Source organism: Anomaloglossus baeobatrachus, chromosome 5 (assembly GCF_048569485.1).
Source record: "Anomaloglossus baeobatrachus isolate aAnoBae1 chromosome 5, aAnoBae1.hap1, whole genome shotgun sequence".
In the NCBI taxonomy this organism is placed as follows: Eukaryota; Metazoa; Chordata; class Amphibia; order Anura; family Aromobatidae; genus Anomaloglossus; species Anomaloglossus baeobatrachus.
In genome coordinates, this window is record NC_134357.1 from 286,679,365 (window position 1) to 286,702,839 (window position 23,475).

General features: G+C 41.3%; 42 non-coding genes across 42 annotated transcripts; all 42 read left to right on the top strand.

Annotated features, from left to right (window-relative positions):
• Positions 1 to 127: 127 nt before the first annotated feature.
• TRNAL-UAG (transfer RNA leucine (anticodon UAG)) lies at positions 128 to 209 on the top strand. Its single transcript has one exon. It is a non-coding gene; the product is annotated as a tRNA-Leu (tRNA).
• Positions 210 to 654: 445 nt separating this feature from the next.
• TRNAL-AAG (transfer RNA leucine (anticodon AAG)) lies at positions 655 to 736 on the top strand. Its single transcript has one exon. It is a non-coding gene; the product is annotated as a tRNA-Leu (tRNA).
• Positions 737 to 1,221: 485 nt separating this feature from the next.
• On the top strand, positions 1,222 to 1,303 carry TRNAL-UAG (transfer RNA leucine (anticodon UAG)). Its single transcript has one exon. It is a non-coding gene; the product is annotated as a tRNA-Leu (tRNA).
• Positions 1,304 to 1,748: 445 nt separating this feature from the next.
• Positions 1,749 to 1,830, top strand: TRNAL-AAG (transfer RNA leucine (anticodon AAG)). Its single transcript has one exon. It is a non-coding gene; the product is annotated as a tRNA-Leu (tRNA).
• A 485-nt stretch (positions 1,831 to 2,315) lies between these two features.
• TRNAL-UAG (transfer RNA leucine (anticodon UAG)) lies at positions 2,316 to 2,397 on the top strand. The gene has a single exon. It is a non-coding gene; the product is annotated as a tRNA-Leu (tRNA).
• Positions 2,398 to 2,842: 445 nt separating this feature from the next.
• Positions 2,843 to 2,924, top strand: TRNAL-AAG (transfer RNA leucine (anticodon AAG)). Its single transcript has one exon. It is a non-coding gene; the product is annotated as a tRNA-Leu (tRNA).
• Positions 2,925 to 3,409: 485 nt separating this feature from the next.
• Positions 3,410 to 3,491, top strand: TRNAL-UAG (transfer RNA leucine (anticodon UAG)). Its single transcript has one exon. It is a non-coding gene; the product is annotated as a tRNA-Leu (tRNA).
• Positions 3,492 to 3,936: 445 nt separating this feature from the next.
• TRNAL-AAG (transfer RNA leucine (anticodon AAG)) lies at positions 3,937 to 4,018 on the top strand. The gene has a single exon. It is a non-coding gene; the product is annotated as a tRNA-Leu (tRNA).
• Positions 4,019 to 4,503: 485 nt separating this feature from the next.
• Positions 4,504 to 4,585, top strand: TRNAL-UAG (transfer RNA leucine (anticodon UAG)). The gene has a single exon. It is a non-coding gene; the product is annotated as a tRNA-Leu (tRNA).
• Positions 4,586 to 5,030: 445 nt separating this feature from the next.
• Positions 5,031 to 5,112, top strand: TRNAL-AAG (transfer RNA leucine (anticodon AAG)). The gene has a single exon. It is a non-coding gene; the product is annotated as a tRNA-Leu (tRNA).
• Positions 5,113 to 5,597: 485 nt separating this feature from the next.
• On the top strand, positions 5,598 to 5,679 carry TRNAL-UAG (transfer RNA leucine (anticodon UAG)). The gene has a single exon. It is a non-coding gene; the product is annotated as a tRNA-Leu (tRNA).
• Positions 5,680 to 6,124: 445 nt separating this feature from the next.
• On the top strand, positions 6,125 to 6,206 carry TRNAL-AAG (transfer RNA leucine (anticodon AAG)). The gene has a single exon. It is a non-coding gene; the product is annotated as a tRNA-Leu (tRNA).
• A 485-nt stretch (positions 6,207 to 6,691) lies between these two features.
• TRNAL-UAG (transfer RNA leucine (anticodon UAG)) lies at positions 6,692 to 6,773 on the top strand. Its single transcript has one exon. It is a non-coding gene; the product is annotated as a tRNA-Leu (tRNA).
• Positions 6,774 to 7,218: 445 nt separating this feature from the next.
• Positions 7,219 to 7,300, top strand: TRNAL-AAG (transfer RNA leucine (anticodon AAG)). Its single transcript has one exon. It is a non-coding gene; the product is annotated as a tRNA-Leu (tRNA).
• Positions 7,301 to 7,785: 485 nt separating this feature from the next.
• Positions 7,786 to 7,867, top strand: TRNAL-UAG (transfer RNA leucine (anticodon UAG)). The gene has a single exon. It is a non-coding gene; the product is annotated as a tRNA-Leu (tRNA).
• Positions 7,868 to 8,312: 445 nt separating this feature from the next.
• TRNAL-AAG (transfer RNA leucine (anticodon AAG)) lies at positions 8,313 to 8,394 on the top strand. Its single transcript has one exon. It is a non-coding gene; the product is annotated as a tRNA-Leu (tRNA).
• Positions 8,395 to 8,879: 485 nt separating this feature from the next.
• TRNAL-UAG (transfer RNA leucine (anticodon UAG)) lies at positions 8,880 to 8,961 on the top strand. The gene has a single exon. It is a non-coding gene; the product is annotated as a tRNA-Leu (tRNA).
• Positions 8,962 to 9,406: 445 nt separating this feature from the next.
• Positions 9,407 to 9,488, top strand: TRNAL-AAG (transfer RNA leucine (anticodon AAG)). Its single transcript has one exon. It is a non-coding gene; the product is annotated as a tRNA-Leu (tRNA).
• Positions 9,489 to 9,973: 485 nt separating this feature from the next.
• Positions 9,974 to 10,055, top strand: TRNAL-UAG (transfer RNA leucine (anticodon UAG)). The gene has a single exon. It is a non-coding gene; the product is annotated as a tRNA-Leu (tRNA).
• A 445-nt stretch (positions 10,056 to 10,500) lies between these two features.
• On the top strand, positions 10,501 to 10,582 carry TRNAL-AAG (transfer RNA leucine (anticodon AAG)). The gene has a single exon. It is a non-coding gene; the product is annotated as a tRNA-Leu (tRNA).
• Positions 10,583 to 11,067: 485 nt separating this feature from the next.
• On the top strand, positions 11,068 to 11,149 carry TRNAL-UAG (transfer RNA leucine (anticodon UAG)). The gene has a single exon. It is a non-coding gene; the product is annotated as a tRNA-Leu (tRNA).
• Positions 11,150 to 11,594: 445 nt separating this feature from the next.
• On the top strand, positions 11,595 to 11,676 carry TRNAL-AAG (transfer RNA leucine (anticodon AAG)). The gene has a single exon. It is a non-coding gene; the product is annotated as a tRNA-Leu (tRNA).
• A 485-nt stretch (positions 11,677 to 12,161) lies between these two features.
• On the top strand, positions 12,162 to 12,243 carry TRNAL-UAG (transfer RNA leucine (anticodon UAG)). Its single transcript has one exon. It is a non-coding gene; the product is annotated as a tRNA-Leu (tRNA).
• A 445-nt stretch (positions 12,244 to 12,688) lies between these two features.
• Positions 12,689 to 12,770, top strand: TRNAL-AAG (transfer RNA leucine (anticodon AAG)). Its single transcript has one exon. It is a non-coding gene; the product is annotated as a tRNA-Leu (tRNA).
• Positions 12,771 to 13,255: 485 nt separating this feature from the next.
• TRNAL-UAG (transfer RNA leucine (anticodon UAG)) lies at positions 13,256 to 13,337 on the top strand. The gene has a single exon. It is a non-coding gene; the product is annotated as a tRNA-Leu (tRNA).
• Positions 13,338 to 13,782: 445 nt separating this feature from the next.
• Positions 13,783 to 13,864, top strand: TRNAL-AAG (transfer RNA leucine (anticodon AAG)). The gene has a single exon. It is a non-coding gene; the product is annotated as a tRNA-Leu (tRNA).
• A 485-nt stretch (positions 13,865 to 14,349) lies between these two features.
• TRNAL-UAG (transfer RNA leucine (anticodon UAG)) lies at positions 14,350 to 14,431 on the top strand. Its single transcript has one exon. It is a non-coding gene; the product is annotated as a tRNA-Leu (tRNA).
• Positions 14,432 to 14,876: 445 nt separating this feature from the next.
• Positions 14,877 to 14,958, top strand: TRNAL-AAG (transfer RNA leucine (anticodon AAG)). Its single transcript has one exon. It is a non-coding gene; the product is annotated as a tRNA-Leu (tRNA).
• A 485-nt stretch (positions 14,959 to 15,443) lies between these two features.
• On the top strand, positions 15,444 to 15,525 carry TRNAL-UAG (transfer RNA leucine (anticodon UAG)). Its single transcript has one exon. It is a non-coding gene; the product is annotated as a tRNA-Leu (tRNA).
• A 445-nt stretch (positions 15,526 to 15,970) lies between these two features.
• Positions 15,971 to 16,052, top strand: TRNAL-AAG (transfer RNA leucine (anticodon AAG)). The gene has a single exon. It is a non-coding gene; the product is annotated as a tRNA-Leu (tRNA).
• Positions 16,053 to 16,537: 485 nt separating this feature from the next.
• On the top strand, positions 16,538 to 16,619 carry TRNAL-UAG (transfer RNA leucine (anticodon UAG)). Its single transcript has one exon. It is a non-coding gene; the product is annotated as a tRNA-Leu (tRNA).
• A 445-nt stretch (positions 16,620 to 17,064) lies between these two features.
• On the top strand, positions 17,065 to 17,146 carry TRNAL-AAG (transfer RNA leucine (anticodon AAG)). Its single transcript has one exon. It is a non-coding gene; the product is annotated as a tRNA-Leu (tRNA).
• A 485-nt stretch (positions 17,147 to 17,631) lies between these two features.
• On the top strand, positions 17,632 to 17,713 carry TRNAL-UAG (transfer RNA leucine (anticodon UAG)). Its single transcript has one exon. It is a non-coding gene; the product is annotated as a tRNA-Leu (tRNA).
• Positions 17,714 to 18,158: 445 nt separating this feature from the next.
• Positions 18,159 to 18,240, top strand: TRNAL-AAG (transfer RNA leucine (anticodon AAG)). Its single transcript has one exon. It is a non-coding gene; the product is annotated as a tRNA-Leu (tRNA).
• Positions 18,241 to 18,725: 485 nt separating this feature from the next.
• Positions 18,726 to 18,807, top strand: TRNAL-UAG (transfer RNA leucine (anticodon UAG)). Its single transcript has one exon. It is a non-coding gene; the product is annotated as a tRNA-Leu (tRNA).
• A 445-nt stretch (positions 18,808 to 19,252) lies between these two features.
• On the top strand, positions 19,253 to 19,334 carry TRNAL-AAG (transfer RNA leucine (anticodon AAG)). Its single transcript has one exon. It is a non-coding gene; the product is annotated as a tRNA-Leu (tRNA).
• A 485-nt stretch (positions 19,335 to 19,819) lies between these two features.
• On the top strand, positions 19,820 to 19,901 carry TRNAL-UAG (transfer RNA leucine (anticodon UAG)). The gene has a single exon. It is a non-coding gene; the product is annotated as a tRNA-Leu (tRNA).
• A 445-nt stretch (positions 19,902 to 20,346) lies between these two features.
• TRNAL-AAG (transfer RNA leucine (anticodon AAG)) lies at positions 20,347 to 20,428 on the top strand. Its single transcript has one exon. It is a non-coding gene; the product is annotated as a tRNA-Leu (tRNA).
• A 1,012-nt stretch (positions 20,429 to 21,440) lies between these two features.
• On the top strand, positions 21,441 to 21,522 carry TRNAL-AAG (transfer RNA leucine (anticodon AAG)). The gene has a single exon. It is a non-coding gene; the product is annotated as a tRNA-Leu (tRNA).
• A 485-nt stretch (positions 21,523 to 22,007) lies between these two features.
• TRNAL-UAG (transfer RNA leucine (anticodon UAG)) lies at positions 22,008 to 22,089 on the top strand. The gene has a single exon. It is a non-coding gene; the product is annotated as a tRNA-Leu (tRNA).
• Positions 22,090 to 22,534: 445 nt separating this feature from the next.
• On the top strand, positions 22,535 to 22,616 carry TRNAL-AAG (transfer RNA leucine (anticodon AAG)). Its single transcript has one exon. It is a non-coding gene; the product is annotated as a tRNA-Leu (tRNA).
• A 485-nt stretch (positions 22,617 to 23,101) lies between these two features.
• TRNAL-UAG (transfer RNA leucine (anticodon UAG)) lies at positions 23,102 to 23,183 on the top strand. The gene has a single exon. It is a non-coding gene; the product is annotated as a tRNA-Leu (tRNA).
• Positions 23,184 to 23,475: the final 292 nt, after the last annotated feature.

Genomic DNA, 23,475 nt, shown 5'->3' on the forward strand with positions numbered 1-23,475 from the left:
GACAATTCTCAGAATTATTGCTTTGTCCTGTTGGAGAGAGATATGCCCGTTAGCACACATACACTACTTTAAAATAAAATCAGCTATACTTCCCTTACTCCAAGGACATTTTATCGCTTTTCACCCAGGTAGCATGGCCGAGCGGTCTAAGGCGCTGGATTTAGGCTCCAGTCTCTTTGGAGGCGTGGGTTCAAATCCCACTGCTGCCAGCTTTTAGTGTTGGGCAAAGAACAATCTTGTGACGATTAGCAAATTAGGTAAATCAGTGAGTTTTCAGAAATACCTTGACTGTGTCAGTATGGAATCGAGGAAGCATTTGCAGCAACATGGTTCGTGGGGTCTAGATGTGCTGGTTTAAGGTTGCAGTCTCTTTGGGTGTGTGGGTTTGAATCCCGCTGGTGCCACTCTTACTACCTCGGAGGTTTTCAAATTCTTATCTCATGTAGCGTAATGATTTGCTTACTTTTTACTGAGCTTATCCTTTAATCTTTTCATATGATACTTGTATATTTTGATGTTTAGGAAAAGACAATTCTCAGAATTATTGCTTTGTCTTTTTGGAGAGTGATATGCCCATTACCACACATACACTACTTTAAAATGAAATCAGCTATACTTGCCTTACTCCAAGGAAGTTGACACGGCTGTCATCCAGGTAGCATGGCCGAGCGGTCTAAGGCGCTGGATTAAGGCTCCAGTCTCTTTGGAGGCGTGGGTTCAAATCCCACTGCTGCCAGCTTTTGCAGTCAGGAAGTTCATGAAAAGTCGAATTTAATAGTAGATTGGGTTGTGCAAAGAACAATCTTGTGATGATGATCAAATTAGGTAAATCAGTGAGTTTTCAGAAATACCTGAACAGTTTTGCTATTTAATGGAGCAAGCATTTGCAGTGTCATGGTCGTGGAGTCTAGATGTGCTGGATTAAGGCTGCAGTCTCTTTGGGTGTGTGGGCTTGAATCCCTCTGCTGCCACCTCCACTACCTCTGAGGTTTTCAAATTCTTATCTCATGTAGCTTAATGATTTGCTTACTTTTAAATGAGCTTATCCTTTAATCTTTTCATATGATACTTGTACATTTTGATGTTTAGGAAAAGACAATTCTCAGAATTATTGCTTTGTCCTGTTGGAGAGAGATATGCCCGTTAGCACACATACACTACTTTAAAATAAAATCAGCTATACTTCCCTTACTCCAAGGACATTTTATCGCTTTTCACCCAGGTAGCATGGCCGAGCGGTCTAAGGCGCTGGATTTAGGCTCCAGTCTCTTTGGAGGCGTGGGTTCAAATCCCACTGCTGCCAGCTTTTAGTGTTGGGCAAAGAACAATCTTGTGACGATTAGCAAATTAGGTAAATCAGTGAGTTTTCAGAAATACCTTGACTGTGTCAGTATGGAATCGAGGAAGCATTTGCAGCAACATGGTTCGTGGGGTCTAGATGTGCTGGTTTAAGGTTGCAGTCTCTTTGGGTGTGTGGGTTTGAATCCCGCTGGTGCCACTCTTACTACCTCGGAGGTTTTCAAATTCTTATCTCATGTAGCGTAATGATTTGCTTACTTTTTACTGAGCTTATCCTTTAATCTTTTCATATGATACTTGTATATTTTGATGTTTAGGAAAAGACAATTCTCAGAATTATTGCTTTGTCTTTTTGGAGAGTGATATGCCCATTACCACACATACACTACTTTAAAATGAAATCAGCTATACTTGCCTTACTCCAAGGAAGTTGACACGGCTGTCATCCAGGTAGCATGGCCGAGCGGTCTAAGGCGCTGGATTAAGGCTCCAGTCTCTTTGGAGGCGTGGGTTCAAATCCCACTGCTGCCAGCTTTTGCAGTCAGGAAGTTCATGAAAAGTCGAATTTAATAGTAGATTGGGTTGTGCAAAGAACAATCTTGTGATGATGATCAAATTAGGTAAATCAGTGAGTTTTCAGAAATACCTGAACAGTTTTGCTATTTAATGGAGCAAGCATTTGCAGTGTCATGGTCGTGGAGTCTAGATGTGCTGGATTAAGGCTGCAGTCTCTTTGGGTGTGTGGGCTTGAATCCCTCTGCTGCCACCTCCACTACCTCTGAGGTTTTCAAATTCTTATCTCATGTAGCTTAATGATTTGCTTACTTTTAAATGAGCTTATCCTTTAATCTTTTCATATGATACTTGTACATTTTGATGTTTAGGAAAAGACAATTCTCAGAATTATTGCTTTGTCCTGTTGGAGAGAGATATGCCCGTTAGCACACATACACTACTTTAAAATAAAATCAGCTATACTTCCCTTACTCCAAGGACATTTTATCGCTTTTCACCCAGGTAGCATGGCCGAGCGGTCTAAGGCGCTGGATTTAGGCTCCAGTCTCTTTGGAGGCGTGGGTTCAAATCCCACTGCTGCCAGCTTTTAGTGTTGGGCAAAGAACAATCTTGTGACGATTAGCAAATTAGGTAAATCAGTGAGTTTTCAGAAATACCTTGACTGTGTCAGTATGGAATCGAGGAAGCATTTGCAGCAACATGGTTCGTGGGGTCTAGATGTGCTGGTTTAAGGTTGCAGTCTCTTTGGGTGTGTGGGTTTGAATCCCGCTGGTGCCACTCTTACTACCTCGGAGGTTTTCAAATTCTTATCTCATGTAGCGTAATGATTTGCTTACTTTTTACTGAGCTTATCCTTTAATCTTTTCATATGATACTTGTATATTTTGATGTTTAGGAAAAGACAATTCTCAGAATTATTGCTTTGTCTTTTTGGAGAGTGATATGCCCATTACCACACATACACTACTTTAAAATGAAATCAGCTATACTTGCCTTACTCCAAGGAAGTTGACACGGCTGTCATCCAGGTAGCATGGCCGAGCGGTCTAAGGCGCTGGATTAAGGCTCCAGTCTCTTTGGAGGCGTGGGTTCAAATCCCACTGCTGCCAGCTTTTGCAGTCAGGAAGTTCATGAAAAGTCGAATTTAATAGTAGATTGGGTTGTGCAAAGAACAATCTTGTGATGATGATCAAATTAGGTAAATCAGTGAGTTTTCAGAAATACCTGAACAGTTTTGCTATTTAATGGAGCAAGCATTTGCAGTGTCATGGTCGTGGAGTCTAGATGTGCTGGATTAAGGCTGCAGTCTCTTTGGGTGTGTGGGCTTGAATCCCTCTGCTGCCACCTCCACTACCTCTGAGGTTTTCAAATTCTTATCTCATGTAGCTTAATGATTTGCTTACTTTTAAATGAGCTTATCCTTTAATCTTTTCATATGATACTTGTACATTTTGATGTTTAGGAAAAGACAATTCTCAGAATTATTGCTTTGTCCTGTTGGAGAGAGATATGCCCGTTAGCACACATACACTACTTTAAAATAAAATCAGCTATACTTCCCTTACTCCAAGGACATTTTATCGCTTTTCACCCAGGTAGCATGGCCGAGCGGTCTAAGGCGCTGGATTTAGGCTCCAGTCTCTTTGGAGGCGTGGGTTCAAATCCCACTGCTGCCAGCTTTTAGTGTTGGGCAAAGAACAATCTTGTGACGATTAGCAAATTAGGTAAATCAGTGAGTTTTCAGAAATACCTTGACTGTGTCAGTATGGAATCGAGGAAGCATTTGCAGCAACATGGTTCGTGGGGTCTAGATGTGCTGGTTTAAGGTTGCAGTCTCTTTGGGTGTGTGGGTTTGAATCCCGCTGGTGCCACTCTTACTACCTCGGAGGTTTTCAAATTCTTATCTCATGTAGCGTAATGATTTGCTTACTTTTTACTGAGCTTATCCTTTAATCTTTTCATATGATACTTGTATATTTTGATGTTTAGGAAAAGACAATTCTCAGAATTATTGCTTTGTCTTTTTGGAGAGTGATATGCCCATTACCACACATACACTACTTTAAAATGAAATCAGCTATACTTGCCTTACTCCAAGGAAGTTGACACGGCTGTCATCCAGGTAGCATGGCCGAGCGGTCTAAGGCGCTGGATTAAGGCTCCAGTCTCTTTGGAGGCGTGGGTTCAAATCCCACTGCTGCCAGCTTTTGCAGTCAGGAAGTTCATGAAAAGTCGAATTTAATAGTAGATTGGGTTGTGCAAAGAACAATCTTGTGATGATGATCAAATTAGGTAAATCAGTGAGTTTTCAGAAATACCTGAACAGTTTTGCTATTTAATGGAGCAAGCATTTGCAGTGTCATGGTCGTGGAGTCTAGATGTGCTGGATTAAGGCTGCAGTCTCTTTGGGTGTGTGGGCTTGAATCCCTCTGCTGCCACCTCCACTACCTCTGAGGTTTTCAAATTCTTATCTCATGTAGCTTAATGATTTGCTTACTTTTAAATGAGCTTATCCTTTAATCTTTTCATATGATACTTGTACATTTTGATGTTTAGGAAAAGACAATTCTCAGAATTATTGCTTTGTCCTGTTGGAGAGAGATATGCCCGTTAGCACACATACACTACTTTAAAATAAAATCAGCTATACTTCCCTTACTCCAAGGACATTTTATCGCTTTTCACCCAGGTAGCATGGCCGAGCGGTCTAAGGCGCTGGATTTAGGCTCCAGTCTCTTTGGAGGCGTGGGTTCAAATCCCACTGCTGCCAGCTTTTAGTGTTGGGCAAAGAACAATCTTGTGACGATTAGCAAATTAGGTAAATCAGTGAGTTTTCAGAAATACCTTGACTGTGTCAGTATGGAATCGAGGAAGCATTTGCAGCAACATGGTTCGTGGGGTCTAGATGTGCTGGTTTAAGGTTGCAGTCTCTTTGGGTGTGTGGGTTTGAATCCCGCTGGTGCCACTCTTACTACCTCGGAGGTTTTCAAATTCTTATCTCATGTAGCGTAATGATTTGCTTACTTTTTACTGAGCTTATCCTTTAATCTTTTCATATGATACTTGTATATTTTGATGTTTAGGAAAAGACAATTCTCAGAATTATTGCTTTGTCTTTTTGGAGAGTGATATGCCCATTACCACACATACACTACTTTAAAATGAAATCAGCTATACTTGCCTTACTCCAAGGAAGTTGACACGGCTGTCATCCAGGTAGCATGGCCGAGCGGTCTAAGGCGCTGGATTAAGGCTCCAGTCTCTTTGGAGGCGTGGGTTCAAATCCCACTGCTGCCAGCTTTTGCAGTCAGGAAGTTCATGAAAAGTCGAATTTAATAGTAGATTGGGTTGTGCAAAGAACAATCTTGTGATGATGATCAAATTAGGTAAATCAGTGAGTTTTCAGAAATACCTGAACAGTTTTGCTATTTAATGGAGCAAGCATTTGCAGTGTCATGGTCGTGGAGTCTAGATGAGCTGGATTAAGGCTGCAGTCTCTTTGGGTGTGTGGGCTTGAATCCCTCTGCTGCCACCTCCACTACCTCTGAGGTTTTCAAATTCTTATCTCATGTAGCTTAATGATTTGCTTACTTTTAAATGAGCTTATCCTTTAATCTTTTCATATGATACTTGTACATTTTGATGTTTAGGAAAAGACAATTCTCAGAATTATTGCTTTGTCCTGTTGGAGAGAGATATGCCCGTTAGCACACATACACTACTTTAAAATAAAATCAGCTATACTTCCCTTACTCCAAGGACATTTTATCGCTTTTCACCCAGGTAGCATGGCCGAGCGGTCTAAGGCGCTGGATTTAGGCTCCAGTCTCTTTGGAGGCGTGGGTTCAAATCCCACTGCTGCCAGCTTTTAGTGTTGGGCAAAGAACAATCTTGTGACGATTAGCAAATTAGGTAAATCAGTGAGTTTTCAGAAATACCTTGACTGTGTCAGTATGGAATCGAGGAAGCATTTGCAGCAACATGGTTCGTGGGGTCTAGATGTGCTGGTTTAAGGTTGCAGTCTCTTTGGGTGTGTGGGTTTGAATCCCGCTGGTGCCACTCTTACTACCTCGGAGGTTTTCAAATTCTTATCTCATGTAGCGTAATGATTTGCTTACTTTTTACTGAGCTTATCCTTTAATCTTTTCATATGATACTTGTATATTTTGATGTTTAGGAAAAGACAATTCTCAGAATTATTGCTTTGTCTTTTTGGAGAGTGATATGCCCATTACCACACATACACTACTTTAAAATGAAATCAGCTATACTTGCCTTACTCCAAGGAAGTTGACACGGCTGTCATCCAGGTAGCATGGCCGAGCGGTCTAAGGCGCTGGATTAAGGCTCCAGTCTCTTTGGAGGCGTGGGTTCAAATCCCACTGCTGCCAGCTTTTGCAGTCAGGAAGTTCATGAAAAGTCGAATTTAATAGTAGATTGGGTTGTGCAAAGAACAATCTTGTGATGATGATCAAATTAGGTAAATCAGTGAGTTTTCAGAAATACCTGAACAGTTTTGCTATTTAATGGAGCAAGCATTTGCAGTGTCATGGTCGTGGAGTCTAGATGTGCTGGATTAAGGCTGCAGTCTCTTTGGGTGTGTGGGCTTGAATCCCTCTGCTGCCACCTCCACTACCTCTGAGGTTTTCAAATTCTTATCTCATGTAGCTTAATGATTTGCTTACTTTTAAATGAGCTTATCCTTTAATCTTTTCATATGATACTTGTACATTTTGATGTTTAGGAAAAGACAATTCTCAGAATTATTGCTTTGTCCTGTTGGAGAGAGATATGCCCGTTAGCACACATACACTACTTTAAAATAAAATCAGCTATACTTCCCTTACTCCAAGGACATTTTATCGCTTTTCACCCAGGTAGCATGGCCGAGCGGTCTAAGGCGCTGGATTTAGGCTCCAGTCTCTTTGGAGGCGTGGGTTCAAATCCCACTGCTGCCAGCTTTTAGTGTTGGGCAAAGAACAATCTTGTGACGATTAGCAAATTAGGTAAATCAGTGAGTTTTCAGAAATACCTTGACTGTGTCAGTATGGAATCGAGGAAGCATTTGCAGCAACATGGTTCGTGGGGTCTAGATGTGCTGGTTTAAGGTTGCAGTCTCTTTGGGTGTGTGGGTTTGAATCCCGCTGGTGCCACTCTTACTACCTCGGAGGTTTTCAAATTCTTATCTCATGTAGCGTAATGATTTGCTTACTTTTTACTGAGCTTATCCTTTAATCTTTTCATATGATACTTGTATATTTTGATGTTTAGGAAAAGACAATTCTCAGAATTATTGCTTTGTCTTTTTGGAGAGTGATATGCCCATTACCACACATACACTACTTTAAAATGAAATCAGCTATACTTGCCTTACTCCAAGGAAGTTGACACGGCTGTCATCCAGGTAGCATGGCCGAGCGGTCTAAGGCGCTGGATTAAGGCTCCAGTCTCTTTGGAGGCGTGGGTTCAAATCCCACTGCTGCCAGCTTTTGCAGTCAGGAAGTTCATGAAAAGTCGAATTTAATAGTAGATTGGGTTGTGCAAAGAACAATCTTGTGATGATGATCAAATTAGGTAAATCAGTGAGTTTTCAGAAATACCTGAACAGTTTTGCTATTTAATGGAGCAAGCATTTGCAGTGTCATGGTCGTGGAGTCTAGATGTGCTGGATTAAGGCTGCAGTCTCTTTGGGTGTGTGGGCTTGAATCCCTCTGCTGCCACCTCCACTACCTCTGAGGTTTTCAAATTCTTATCTCATGTAGCTTAATGATTTGCTTACTTTTAAATGAGCTTATCCTTTAATCTTTTCATATGATACTTGTACATTTTGATGTTTAGGAAAAGACAATTCTCAGAATTATTGCTTTGTCCTGTTGGAGAGAGATATGCCCGTTAGCACACATACACTACTTTAAAATAAAATCAGCTATACTTCCCTTACTCCAAGGACATTTTATCGCTTTTCACCCAGGTAGCATGGCCGAGCGGTCTAAGGCGCTGGATTTAGGCTCCAGTCTCTTTGGAGGCGTGGGTTCAAATCCCACTGCTGCCAGCTTTTAGTGTTGGGCAAAGAACAATCTTGTGACGATTAGCAAATTAGGTAAATCAGTGAGTTTTCAGAAATACCTTGACTGTGTCAGTATGGAATCGAGGAAGCATTTGCAGCAACATGGTTCGTGGGGTCTAGATGTGCTGGTTTAAGGTTGCAGTCTCTTTGGGTGTGTGGGTTTGAATCCCGCTGGTGCCACTCTTACTACCTCGGAGGTTTTCAAATTCTTATCTCATGTAGCGTAATGATTTGCTTACTTTTTACTGAGCTTATCCTTTAATCTTTTCATATGATACTTGTATATTTTGATGTTTAGGAAAAGACAATTCTCAGAATTATTGCTTTGTCTTTTTGGAGAGTGATATGCCCATTACCACACATACACTACTTTAAAATGAAATCAGCTATACTTGCCTTACTCCAAGGAAGTTGACACGGCTGTCATCCAGGTAGCATGGCCGAGCGGTCTAAGGCGCTGGATTAAGGCTCCAGTCTCTTTGGAGGCGTGGGTTCAAATCCCACTGCTGCCAGCTTTTGCAGTCAGGAAGTTCATGAAAAGTCGAATTTAATAGTAGATTGGGTTGTGCAAAGAACAATCTTGTGATGATGATCAAATTAGGTAAATCAGTGAGTTTTCAGAAATACCTGAACAGTTTTGCTATTTAATGGAGCAAGCATTTGCAGTGTCATGGTCGTGGAGTCTAGATGTGCTGGATTAAGGCTGCAGTCTCTTTGGGTGTGTGGGCTTGAATCCCTCTGCTGCCACCTCCACTACCTCTGAGGTTTTCAAATTCTTATCTCATGTAGCTTAATGATTTGCTTACTTTTAAATGAGCTTATCCTTTAATCTTTTCATATGATACTTGTACATTTTGATGTTTAGGAAAAGACAATTCTCAGAATTATTGCTTTGTCCTGTTGGAGAGAGATATGCCCGTTAGCACACATACACTACTTTAAAATAAAATCAGCTATACTTCCCTTACTCCAAGGACATTTTATCGCTTTTCACCCAGGTAGCATGGCCGAGCGGTCTAAGGCGCTGGATTTAGGCTCCAGTCTCTTTGGAGGCGTGGGTTCAAATCCCACTGCTGCCAGCTTTTAGTGTTGGGCAAAGAACAATCTTGTGACGATTAGCAAATTAGGTAAATCAGTGAGTTTTCAGAAATACCTTGACTGTGTCAGTATGGAATCGAGGAAGCATTTGCAGCAACATGGTTCGTGGGGTCTAGATGTGCTGGTTTAAGGTTGCAGTCTCTTTGGGTGTGTGGGTTTGAATCCCGCTGGTGCCACTCTTACTACCTCGGAGGTTTTCAAATTCTTATCTCATGTAGCGTAATGATTTGCTTACTTTTTACTGAGCTTATCCTTTAATCTTTTCATATGATACTTGTATATTTTGATGTTTAGGAAAAGACAATTCTCAGAATTATTGCTTTGTCTTTTTGGAGAGTGATATGCCCATTACCACACATACACTACTTTAAAATGAAATCAGCTATACTTGCCTTACTCCAAGGAAGTTGACACGGCTGTCATCCAGGTAGCATGGCCGAGCGGTCTAAGGCGCTGGATTAAGGCTCCAGTCTCTTTGGAGGCGTGGGTTCAAATCCCACTGCTGCCAGCTTTTGCAGTCAGGAAGTTCATGAAAAGTCGAATTTAATAGTAGATTGGGTTGTGCAAAGAACAATCTTGTGATGATGATCAAATTAGGTAAATCAGTGAGTTTTCAGAAATACCTGAACAGTTTTGCTATTTAATGGAGCAAGCATTTGCAGTGTCATGGTCGTGGAGTCTAGATGTGCTGGATTAAGGCTGCAGTCTCTTTGGGTGTGTGGGCTTGAATCCCTCTGCTGCCACCTCCACTACCTCTGAGGTTTTCAAATTCTTATCTCATGTAGCTTAATGATTTGCTTACTTTTAAATGAGCTTATCCTTTAATCTTTTCATATGATACTTGTACATTTTGATGTTTAGGAAAAGACAATTCTCAGAATTATTGCTTTGTCCTGTTGGAGAGAGATATGCCCGTTAGCACACATACACTACTTTAAAATAAAATCAGCTATACTTCCCTTACTCCAAGGACATTTTATCGCTTTTCACCCAGGTAGCATGGCCGAGCGGTCTAAGGCGCTGGATTTAGGCTCCAGTCTCTTTGGAGGCGTGGGTTCAAATCCCACTGCTGCCAGCTTTTAGTGTTGGGCAAAGAACAATCTTGTGACGATTAGCAAATTAGGTAAATCAGTGAGTTTTCAGAAATACCTTGACTGTGTCAGTATGGAATCGAGGAAGCATTTGCAGCAACATGGTTCGTGGGGTCTAGATGTGCTGGTTTAAGGTTGCAGTCTCTTTGGGTGTGTGGGTTTGAATCCCGCTGGTGCCACTCTTACTACCTCGGAGGTTTTCAAATTCTTATCTCATGTAGCGTAATGATTTGCTTACTTTTTACTGAGCTTATCCTTTAATCTTTTCATATGATACTTGTATATTTTGATGTTTAGGAAAAGACAATTCTCAGAATTATTGCTTTGTCTTTTTGGAGAGTGATATGCCCATTACCACACATACACTACTTTAAAATGAAATCAGCTATACTTGCCTTACTCCAAGGAAGTTGACACGGCTGTCATCCAGGTAGCATGGCCGAGCGGTCTAAGGCGCTGGATTAAGGCTCCAGTCTCTTTGGAGGCGTGGGTTCAAATCCCACTGCTGCCAGCTTTTGCAGTCAGGAAGTTCATGAAAAGTCGAATTTAATAGTAGATTGGGTTGTGCAAAGAACAATCTTGTGATGATGATCAAATTAGGTAAATCAGTGAGTTTTCAGAAAAACCTGAACAGTTTTGCTATTTAATGGAGCAAGCATTTGCAGTGTCATGGTCGTGGAGTCTAGATGTGCTGGATTAAGGCTGCAGTCTCTTTGGGTGTGTGGGCTTGAATCCCTCTGCTGCCACCTCCACTACCTCTGAGGTTTTCAAATTCTTATCTCATGTAGCTTAATGATTTGCTTACTTTTAAATGAGCTTATCCTTTAATCTTTTCATATGATACTTGTACATTTTGATGTTTAGGAAAAGACAATTCTCAGAATTATTGCTTTGTCCTGTTGGAGAGAGATATGCCCGTTAGCACACATACACTACTTTAAAATAAAATCAGCTATACTTCCCTTACTCCAAGGACATTTTATCGCTTTTCACCCAGGTAGCATGGCCGAGCGGTCTAAGGCGCTGGATTTAGGCTCCAGTCTCTTTGGAGGCGTGGGTTCAAATCCCACTGCTGCCAGCTTTTAGTGTTGGGCAAAGAACAATCTTGTGACGATTAGCAAATTAGGTAAATCAGTGAGTTTTCAGAAATACCTTGACTGTGTCAGTATGGAATCGAGGAAGCATTTGCAGCAACATGGTTCGTGGGGTCTAGATGTGCTGGTTTAAGGTTGCAGTCTCTTTGGGTGTGTGGGTTTGAATCCCGCTGGTGCCACTCTTACTACCTCGGAGGTTTTCAAATTCTTATCTCATGTAGCGTAATGATTTGCTTACTTTTTACTGAGCTTATCCTTTAATCTTTTCATATGATACTTGTATATTTTGATGTTTAGGAAAAGACAATTCTCAGAATTATTGCTTTGTCTTTTTGGAGAGTGATATGCCCATTACCACACATACACTACTTTAAAATGAAATCAGCTATACTTGCCTTACTCCAAGGAAGTTGACACGGCTGTCATCCAGGTAGCATGGCCGAGCGGTCTAAGGCGCTGGATTAAGGCTCCAGTCTCTTTGGAGGCGTGGGTTCAAATCCCACTGCTGCCAGCTTTTGCAGTCAGGAAGTTCATGAAAAGTCGAATTTAATAGTAGATTGGGTTGTGCAAAGAACAATCTTGTGATGATGATCAAATTAGGTAAATCAGTGAGTTTTCAGAAATACCTGAACAGTTTTGCTATTTAATGGAGCAAGCATTTGCAGTGTCATGGTCGTGGAGTCTAGATGTGCTGGATTAAGGCTGCAGTCTCTTTGGGTGTGTGGGCTTGAATCCCTCTGCTGCCACCTCCACTACCTCTGAGGTTTTCAAATTCTTATCTCATGTAGCTTAATGATTTGCTTACTTTTAAATGAGCTTATCCTTTAATCTTTTCATATGATACTTGTACATTTTGATGTTTAGGAAAAGACAATTCTCAGAATTATTGCTTTGTCCTGTTGGAGAGAGATATGCCCGTTAGCACACATACACTACTTTAAAATAAAATCAGCTATACTTCCCTTACTCCAAGGACATTTTATCGCTTTTCACCCAGGTAGCATGGCCGAGCGGTCTAAGGCGCTGGATTTAGGCTCCAGTCTCTTTGGAGGCGTGGGTTCAAATCCCACTGCTGCCAGCTTTTAGTGTTGGGCAAAGAACAATCTTGTGACGATTAGCAAATTAGGTAAATCAGTGAGTTTTCAGAAATACCTTGACTGTGTCAGTATGGAATCGAGGAAGCATTTGCAGCAACATGGTTCGTGGGGTCTAGATGTGCTGGTTTAAGGTTGCAGTCTCTTTGGGTGTGTGGGTTTGAATCCCGCTGGTGCCACTCTTACTACCTCGGAGGTTTTCAAATTCTTATCTCATGTAGCGTAATGATTTGCTTACTTTTTACTGAGCTTATCCTTTAATCTTTTCATATGATACTTGTATATTTTGATGTTTAGGAAAAGACAATTCTCAGAATTATTGCTTTGTCTTTTTGGAGAGTGATATGCCCATTACCACACATACACTACTTTAAAATGAAATCAGCTATACTTGCCTTACTCCAAGGAAGTTGACACGGCTGTCATCCAGGTAGCATGGCCGAGCGGTCTAAGGCGCTGGATTAAGGCTCCAGTCTCTTTGGAGGCGTGGGTTCAAATCCCACTGCTGCCAGCTTTTGCAGTCAGGAAGTTCATGAAAAGTCGAATTTAATAGTAGATTGGGTTGTGCAAAGAACAATCTTGTGATGATGATCAAATTAGGTAAATCAGTGAGTTTTCAGAAATACCTGAACAGTTTTGCTATTTAATGGAGCAAGCATTTGCAGTGTCATGGTCGTGGAGTCTAGATGTGCTGGATTAAGGCTGCAGTCTCTTTGGGTGTGTGGGCTTGAATCCCTCTGCTGCCACCTCCACTACCTCTGAGGTTTTCAAATTCTTATCTCATGTAGCTTAATGATTTGCTTACTTTTAAATGAGCTTATCCTTTAATCTTTTCATATGATACTTGTACATTTTGATGTTTAGGAAAAGACAATTCTCAGAATTATTGCTTTGTCCTGTTGGAGAGAGATATGCCCGTTAGCACACATACACTACTTTAAAATAAAATCAGCTATACTTCCCTTACTCCAAGGACATTTTATCGCTTTTCACCCAGGTAGCATGGCCGAGCGGTCTAAGGCGCTGGATTTAGGCTCCAGTCTCTTTGGAGGCGTGGGTTCAAATCCCACTGCTGCCAGCTTTTAGTGTTGGGCAAAGAACAATCTTGTGACGATTAGCAAATTAGGTAAATCAGTGAGTTTTCAGAAATACCTTGACTGTGTCAGTATGGAATCGAGGAAGCATTTGCAGCAACATGGTTCGTGGGGTCTAGATGTGCTGGTTTAAGGTTGCAGTCTCTTTGGGTGTGTGGGTTTGAATCCCGCTGGTGCCACTCTTACTACCTCGGAGGTTTTCAAATTCTTATCTCATGTAGCGTAATGATTTGCTTACTTTTTACTGAGCTTATCCTTTAATCTTTTCATATGATACTTGTATATTTTGATGTTTAGGAAAAGACAATTCTCAGAATTATTGCTTTGTCTTTTTGGAGAGTGATATGCCCATTACCACACATACACTACTTTAAAATGAAATCAGCTATACTTGCCTTACTCCAAGGAAGTTGACACGGCTGTCATCCAGGTAGCATGGCCGAGCGGTCTAAGGCGCTGGATTAAGGCTCCAGTCTCTTTGGAGGCGTGGGTTCAAATCCCACTGCTGCCAGCTTTTGCAGTCAGGAAGTTCATGAAAAGTCGAATTTAATAGTAGATTGGGTTGTGCAAAGAACAATCTTGTGATGATGATCAAATTAGGTAAATCAGTGAGTTTTCAGAAAAACCTGAACAGTTTTGCTATTTAATGGAGCAAGCATTTGCAGTGTCATGGTCGTGGAGTCTAGATGTGCTGGATTAAGGCTGCAGTCTCTTTGGGTGTGTGGGCTTGAATCCCTCTGCTGCCACCTCCACTACCTCTGAGGTTTTCAAATTCTTATCTCATGTAGCTTAATGATTTGCTTACTTTTAAATGAGCTTATCCTTTAATCTTTTCATATGATACTTGTACATTTTGATGTTTAGGAAAAGACAATTCTCAGAATTATTGCTTTGTCCTGTTGGAGAGAGATATGCCCGTTAGCACACATACACTACTTTAAAATAAAATCAGCTATACTTCCCTTACTCCAAGGACATTTTATCGCTTTTCACCCAGGTAGCATGGCCGAGCGGTCTAAGGCGCTGGATTTAGGCTCCAGTCTCTTTGGAGGCGTGGGTTCAAATCCCACTGCTGCCAGCTTTTAGTGTTGGGCAAAGAACAATCTTGTGACGATTAGCAAATTAGGTAAATCAGTGAGTTTTCAGAAATACCTTGACTGTGTCAGTATGGAATCGAGGAAGCATTTGCAGCAACATGGTTCGTGGGGTCTAGATGTGCTGGTTTAAGGTTGCAGTCTCTTTGGGTGTGTGGGTTTGAATCCCGCTGGTGCCACTCTTACTACCTCGGAGGTTTTCAAATTCTTATCTCATGTAGCGTAATGATTTGCTTACTTTTTACTGAGCTTATCCTTTAATCTTTTCATATGATACTTGTATATTTTGATGTTTAGGAAAAGACAATTCTCAGAATTATTGCTTTGTCTTTTTGGAGAGTGATATGCCCATTACCACACATACACTACTTTAAAATGAAATCAGCTATACTTGCCTTACTCCAAGGAAGTTGACACGGCTGTCATCCAGGTAGCATGGCCGAGCGGTCTAAGGCGCTGGATTAAGGCTCCAGTCTCTTTGGAGGCGTGGGTTCAAATCCCACTGCTGCCAGCTTTTGCAGTCAGGAAGTTCATGAAAAGTCGAATTTAATAGTAGATTGGGTTGTGCAAAGAACAATCTTGTGATGATGATCAAATTAGGTAAATCAGTGAGTTTTCAGAAATACCTGAACAGTTTTGCTATTTAATGGAGCAAGCATTTGCAGTGTCATGGTCGTGGAGTCTAGATGTGCTGGATTAAGGCTGCAGTCTCTTTGGGTGTGTGGGCTTGAATCCCTCTGCTGCCACCTCCACTACCTCTGAGGTTTTCAAATTCTTATCTCATGTAGCTTAATGATTTGCTTACTTTTAAATGAGCTTATCCTTTAATCTTTTCATATGATACTTGTACATTTTGATGTTTAGGAAAAGACAATTCTCAGAATTATTGCTTTGTCCTGTTGGAGAGAGATATGCCCGTTAGCACACATACACTACTTTAAAATAAAATCAGCTATACTTCCCTTACTCCAAGGACATTTTATCGCTTTTCACCCAGGTAGCATGGCCGAGCGGTCTAAGGCGCTGGATTTAGGCTCCAGTCTCTTTGGAGGCGTGGGTTCAAATCCCACTGCTGCCAGCTTTTAGTGTTGGGCAAAGAACAATCTTGTGACGATTAGCAAATTAGGTAAATCAGTGAGTTTTCAGAAATACCTTGACTGTGTCAGTATGGAATCGAGGAAGCATTTGCAGCAACATGGTTCGTGGGGTCTAGATGTGCTGGTTTAAGGTTGCAGTCTCTTTGGGTGTGTGGGTTTGAATCCCGCTGGTGCCACTCTTACTACCTCGGAGGTTTTCAAATTCTTATCTCATGTAGCGTAATGATTTGCTTACTTTTTACTGAGCTTATCCTTTAATCTTTTCATATGATACTTGTATATTTTGATGTTTAGGAAAAGACAATTCTCAGAATTATTGCTTTGTCTTTTTGGAGAGTGATATGCCCATTACCACACATACACTACTTTAAAATGAAATCAGCTATACTTGCCTTACTCCAAGGAAGTTGACACGGCTGTCATCCAGGTAGCATGGCCGAGCGGTCTAAGGCGCTGGATTAAGGCTCCAGTCTCTTTGGAGGCGTGGGTTCAAATCCCACTGCTGCCAGCTTTTGCAGTCAGGAAGTTCATGAAAAGTCGAATTTAATAGTAGATTGGGTTGTGCAAAGAACAATCTTGTGATGATGATCAAATTAGGTAAATCAGTGAGTTTTCAGAAATACCTGAACAGTTTTGCTATTTAATGGAGCAAGCATTTGCAGTGTCATGGTCGTGGAGTCTAGATGTGCTGGATTAAGGCTGCAGTCTCTTTGGGTGTGTGGGCTTGAATCCCTCTGCTGCCACCTCCACTACCTCTGAGGTTTTCAAATTCTTATCTCATGTAGCTTAATGATTTGCTTACTTTTAAATGAGCTTATCCTTTAATCTTTTCATATGATACTTGTACATTTTGATGTTTAGGAAAAGACAATTCTCAGAATTATTGCTTTGTCCTGTTGGAGAGAGATATGCCCGTTAGCACACATACACTACTTTAAAATAAAATCAGCTATACTTCCCTTACTCCAAGGACATTTTGTCGCTTTTCACCCAGGTAGCATGGCCGAGCGGTCTAAGGCGCTGGATTTAGGCTCCAGTCTCTTTGGAGGCGTGGGTTCAAATCCCACTGCTGCCAGCTTTTAGTGTTGGGCAAAGAACAATCTTGTGACGATTAGCAAATTAGGTAAATCAGTGAGTTTTCAGAAATACCTGGACTGTGTCAGTATGGAATCGAGGAAGCATTTGCAGCAACATGGTTCGTGGGGTCTAGATGTGCTGGTTTAAGGTTGCAGTCTCTTTGGGTGTGTGGGTTTGAATCCCGCTGGTGCCACTCTTACTACCTCGGAGGTTTTCAAATTCTTATCTCATGTAGCGTAATGATTTGCTTACTTTTTACTGAGCTTATCCTTTAATCTTTTCATATGATACTTGTATATTTTGATGTTTAGGAAAAGACAATTCTCAGAATTATTGCTTTGTCTTTTTGGAGAGTGATATGCCCATTACCACACATACACTACTTTAAAATGAAATCAGCTATACTTGCCTTACTCCAAGGAAGTTGACACGGCTGTCATCCAGGTAGCATGGCCGAGCGGTCTAAGGCGCTGGATTAAGGCTCCAGTCTCTTTGGAGGCGTGGGTTCAAATCCCACTGCTGCCAGCTTTTGCAGTCAGGAAGTTCATGAAAAGTCGAATTTAATAGTAGATTGGGTTGTGCAAAGAACAATCTTGTGATGATGATCAAATTAGGTAAATCAGTGAGTTTTCAGAAATACCTGAACAGTTTTGCTATTTAATGGAGCAAGCATTTGCAGTGTCATGGTCGTGGAGTCTAGATGTGCTGGATTAAGGCTGCAGTCTCTTTGGGTGTGTGGGCTTGAATCCCTCTGCTGCCACCTCCACTACCTCTGAGGTTTTCAAATTCTTATCTCATGTAGCTTAATGATTTGCTTACTTTTAAATGAGCTTATCCTTTAATCTTTTCATATGATACTTGTACATTTTGATGTTTAGGAAAAGACAATTCTCAGAATTATTGCTTTGTCCTGTTGGAGAGAGATATGCCCGTTAGCACACATACACTACTTTAAAATAAAATCAGCTATACTTCCCTTACTCCAAGGACATTTTATCGCTTTTCACCCAGGTAGCATGGCCGAGCGGTCTAAGGCGCTGGATTTAGGCTCCAGTCTCTTTGGAGGCGTGGGTTCAAATCCCACTGCTGCCAGCTTTTAGTGTTGGGCAAAGAACAATCTTGTGACGATTAGCAAATTAGGTAAATCAGTGAGTTTTCAGAAATACCTTGACTGTGTCAGTATGGAATCGAGGAAGCATTTGCAGCAACATGGTTCGTGGGGTCTAGATGTGCTGGTTTAAGGTTGCAGTCTCTTTGGGTGTGTGGGTTTGAATCCCGCTGGTGCCACTCTTACTACCTCGGAGGTTTTCAAATTCTTATCTCATGTAGCGTAATGATTTGCTTACTTTTTACTGAGCTTATCCTTTAATCTTTTCATATGATACTTGTATATTTTGATGTTTAGGAAAAGACAATTCTCAGAATTATTGCTTTGTCTTTTTGGAGAGTGATATGCCCATTACCACACATACACTACTTTAAAATGAAATCAGCTATACTTGCCTTACTCCAAGGAAGTTGACACGGCTGTCATCCAGGTAGCATGGCCGAGCGGTCTAAGGCGCTGGATTAAGGCTCCAGTCTCTTTGGAGGCGTGGGTTCAAATCCCACTGCTGCCAGCTTTTGCAGTCAGGAAGTTCATGAAAAGTCGAATTTAATAGTAGATTGGGTTGTGCAAAGAACAATCTTGTGATGATGATCAAATTAGGTAAATCAGTGAGTTTTCAGAAATACCTGAACAGTTTTGCTATTTAATGGAGCAAGCATTTGCAGTGTCATGGTCGTGGAGTCTAGATGTGCTGGATTAAGGCTGCAGTCTCTTTGGGTGTGTGGGCTTGAATCCCTCTGCTGCCACCTCCACTACCTCTGAGGTTTTCAAATTCTTATCTCATGTAGCTTAATGATTTGCTTACTTTTAAATGAGCTTATCCTTTAATCTTTTCATATGATACTTGTACATTTTGATGTTTAGGAAAAGACAATTCTCAGAATTATTGCTTTGTCCTGTTGGAGAGAGATATGCCCGTTAGCACACATACACTACTTTAAAATAAAATCAGCTATACTTCCCTTACTCCAAGGACATTTTATCGCTTTTCACCCAGGTAGCATGGCCGAGCGGTCTAAGGCGCTGGATTTAGGCTCCAGTCTCTTTGGAGGCGTGGGTTCAAATCCCACTGCTGCCAGCTTTTAGTGTTGGGCAAAGAACAATCTTGTGACGATTAGCAAATTAGGTAAATCAGTGAGTTTTCAGAAATACCTTGACTGTGTCAGTATGGAATCGAGGAAGCATTTGCAGCAACATGGTTCGTGGGGTCTAGATGTGCTGGTTTAAGGTTGCAGTCTCTTTGGGTGTGTGGGTTTGAATCCCGCTGGTGCCACTCTTACTACCTCGGAGGTTTTCAAATTCTTATCTCATGTAGCGTAATGATTTGCTTACTTTTTACTGAGCTTATCCTTTAATCTTTTCATATGATACTTGTATATTTTGATGTTTAGGAAAAGACAATTCTCAGAATTATTGCTTTGTCTTTTTGGAGAGTGATATGCCCATTACCACACATACACTACTTTAAAATGAAATCAGCTATACTTGCCTTACTCCAAGGAAGTTGACACGGCTGTCATCCAGGTAGCATGGCCGAGCGGTCTAAGGCGCTGGATTAAGGCTCCAGTCTCTTTGGAGGCGTGGGTTCAAATCCCACTGCTGCCAGCTTTTGCAGTCAGGAAGTTCATGAAAAGTCGAATTTAATAGTAGATTGGGTTGTGCAAAGAACAATCTTGTGATGATGATCAAATTAGGTAAATCAGTGAGTTTTCAGAAATACCTGAACAGTTTTGCTATTTAATGGAGCAAGCATTTGCAGTGTCATGGTCGTGGAGTCTAGATGTGCTGGATTAAGGCTGCAGTCTCTTTGGGTGTGTGGGCTTGAATCCCTCTGCTGCCACCTCCACTACCTCTGAGGTTTTCAAATTCTTATCTCATGTAGCTTAATGATTTGCTTACTTTTAAATGAGCTTATCCTTTAATCTTTTCATATGATACTTGTACATTTTGATGTTTAGGAAAAGACAATTCTCAGAATTATTGCTTTGTCCTGTTGGAGAGAGATATGCCCGTTAGCACACATACACTACTTTAAAATAAAATCAGCTATACTTCCCTTACTCCAAGGACATTTTATCTCTTTTCACCCAGGTAGCATGGCCGAGCGGTCTAAGGCGCTGGATTTAGGCTCCAGTCTCTTTGGAGGCGTGGGTTCAAATCCCACTGCTGCCAGCTTTTAGTGTTGGGCAAAGAACAATCTTGTGACGATTAGCAAATTAGGTAAATCAGTGAGTTTTCAGAAATACCTTGACTGTGTCAGTATGGAATCGAGGAAGCATTTGCAGCAACATGGTTCGTGGGGTCTAGATGTGCTGGTTTAAGGTTGCAGTCTCTTTGGGTGTGTGGGTTTGAATCCCGCTGGTGCCACTCTTACTACCTCGGAGGTTTTCAAATTCTTATCTCATGTAGCGTAATGATTTGCTTACTTTTTACTGAGCTTATCCTTTAATCTTTTCATATGATACTTGTATATTTTGATGTTTAGGAAAAGACAATTCTCAGAATTATTGCTTTGTCTTTTTGGAGAGTGATATGCCCATTACCACACATACACTACTTTAAAATGAAATCAGCTATACTTGCCTTACTCCAAGGAAGTTGACACGGCTGTCATCCAGGTAGCATGGCCGAGCGGTCTAAGGCGCTGGATTAAGGCTCCAGTCTCTTTGGAGGCGTGGGTTCAAATCCCACTGCTGCCAGCTTTTGCAGTCAGGAAGTTCATGAAAAGTCGAATTTAATAGTAGATTGGGTTGTGCAAAGAACAATCTTGTGATGATGATCAAATTAGGTAAATCAGTGAGTTTTCAGAAATACCTGAACAGTTTTGCTATTTAATGGAGCAAGCATTTGCAGTGTCATGGTCGTGGAGTCTAGATGTGCTGGATTAAGGCTGCAGTCTCTTTGGGTGTGTGGGCTTGAATCCCTCTGCTGCCACCTCCACTACCTCTGAGGTTTTCAAATTCTTATCTCATGTAGCTTAATGATTTGCTTACTTTTAAATGAGCTTATCCTTTAATCTTTTCATATGATACTTGTACATTTTGATGTTTAGGAAAAGACAATTCTCAGAATTATTGCTTTGTCCTGTTGGAGAGAGATATGCCCGTTAGCACACATACACTACTTTAAAATAAAATCAGCTATACTTCCCTTACTCCAAGGACATTTTATCGCTTTTCACCCAGGTAGCATGGCCGAGCGGTCTAAGGCGCTGGATTTAGGCTCCAGTCGCTTTGGAGGCGTGGGTTCAAATCCCACTGCTGCCAGCTTTTAGTGTTGGGCAAAGAACAATCTTGTGACGATTAGCAAATTAGGTAAATCAGTGAGTTTTCAGAAATACCTGGACTGTGTCAGTATGGAATCGAGGAAGCATTTGCAGCAACATGGTTCGTGGGGTCTAGATGTGCTGGTTTAAGGTTGCAGTCTCTTTGGGTGTGTGGGTTTGAATCCCGCTGGTGCCACTCTTACTACCTCGGAGGTTTTCAAATTCTTATCTCATGTAGCGTAATGATTTGCTTACTTTTTACTGAGCTTATCCTTTAATCTTTTCATATGATACTTGTATATTTTGATGTTTAGGAAAAGACAATTCTCAGAATTATTGCTTTGTCTTTTTGGAGAGTGATATGCCCATTACCACACATACACTACTTTAAAATGAAATCAGCTATACTTGCCTTACTCCAAGGAAGTTGACACGGCTGTCATCCAGGTAGCATGGCCGAGCGGTCTAAGGCGCTGGATTAAGGCTCCAGTCTCTTTGGAGGCGTGGGTTCAAATCCCACTGCTGCCAGCTTTTGCAGTCAGGAAGTTCATGAAAAGTCGAATTTAATAGTAGATTGGGTTGTGCAAAGAACAATCTTGTGATGATGATCAAATTAGGTAAATCAGTGAGTTTTCAGAAATACCTGAACAGTTTTGCTATTTAATGGAGCAAGCATTTGCAGTGTCATGGTCGTGGAGTCTAGATGTGCTGGATTAAGGCTGCAGTCTCTTTGGGTGTGTGGGCTTGAATCCCTCTGCTGCCACCTCCACTACCTCTGAGGTTTTCAAATTCTTATCTCATGTAGCTTAATGATTTGCTTACTTTTAAATGAGCTTATCCTTTAATCTTTTCATATGATACTTGTACATTTTGATGTTTAGGAAAAGACAATTCTCAGAATTATTGCTTTGTCCTGTTGGAGAGAGATATGCCCGTTAGCACACATACACTACTTTAAAATAAAATCAGCTATACTTCCCTTACTCCAAGGACATTTTATCGCTTTTCACCCAGGTAGCATGGCCGAGCGGTCTAAGGCGCTGGATTTAGGCTCCAGTCTCTTTGGAGGCGTGGGTTCAAATCCCACTGCTGCCAGCTTTTAGTGTTGGGCAAAGAACAATCTTGTGACGATTAGCAAATTAGGTAAATCAGTGAGTTTTCAGAAATACCTTGACTGTGTCAGTATGGAATCGAGGAAGCATTTGCAGCAACATGGTTCGTGGGGTCTAGATGTGCTGGTTTAAGGTTGCAGTCTCTTTGGGTGTGTGGGTTTGAATCCCGCTGGTGCCACTCTTACTACCTCGGAGGTTTTCAAATTCTTATCTCATGTAGCGTAATGATTTGCTTACTTTTTACTGAGCTTATCCTTTAATCTTTTCATATGATACTTGTATATTTTGATGTTTAGGAAAAGACAATTCTCAGAATTATTGCTTTGTCTTTTTGGAGAGTGATATGCCCATTACCACACATACACTACTTTAAAATGAAATCAGCTATACTTGCCTTACTCCAAGGAAGTTGACACGGCTGTCATCCAGGTAGCATGGCCGAGCGGTCTAAGGCGCTGGATTAAGGCTCCAGTCTCTTTGGAGGCGTGGGTTCAAATCCCACTGCTGCCAGCTTTTGCAGTCAGGAAGTTCATGAAAAGTCGAATTTAATAGTAGATTGGGTTGTGCAAAGAACAATCTTGTGATGATGATCAAATTAGGTAAATCAGTGAGTTTTCAGAAATACCTGAACAGTTTTGCTATTTAATGGAGCAAGCATTTGCAGTGTCATGGTCGTGGAGTCTAGATGTGCTGGATTAAGGCTGCAGTCTCTTTGGGTGTGTGGGCTTGAATCCCTCTGCTGCCACCTCCACTACCTCTGAGGTTTTCAAATTCTTATCTCATGTAGCTTAATGATTTGCTTACTTTTAAATGAGCTTATCCTTTAATCTTTTCATATGATACTTGTACATTTTGATGTTTAGGAAAAGACAATTCTCAGAATTATTGCTTTGTCCTGTTGGAGAGAGATATGCCCGTTAGCACACATACACTACTTTAAAATAAAATCAGCTATACTTCCCTTACTCCAAGGACATTTTATTGCTTTTCACCCAGGTAGCATGGCCGAGCGGTCTAAGGCGCTGGATTTAGGCTCCAGTCTCTTTGGAGGCGTGGGTTCAAATCCCACTGCTGCCAGCTTTTAGTGTTGGGCAAAGAACAATCTTGTGACGATTAGCAAATTAGGTAAATCAGTGAGTTTTCAGAAATACCTTGACTGTGTCAGTATGGAATCGAGGAAGCATTTGCAGCAACATGGTTCGTGGGGTCTAGATGTGCTGGTTTAAGGTTGCAGTCTCTTTGGGTGTGTGGGTTTGAATCCCGCTGGTGCCACTCTTACTACCTCGGAGGTTTTCAAATTCTTATCTCATGTAGCGTAATGATTTGCTTACTTTTTACTGAGCTTATCCTTTAATCTTTTCATATGATA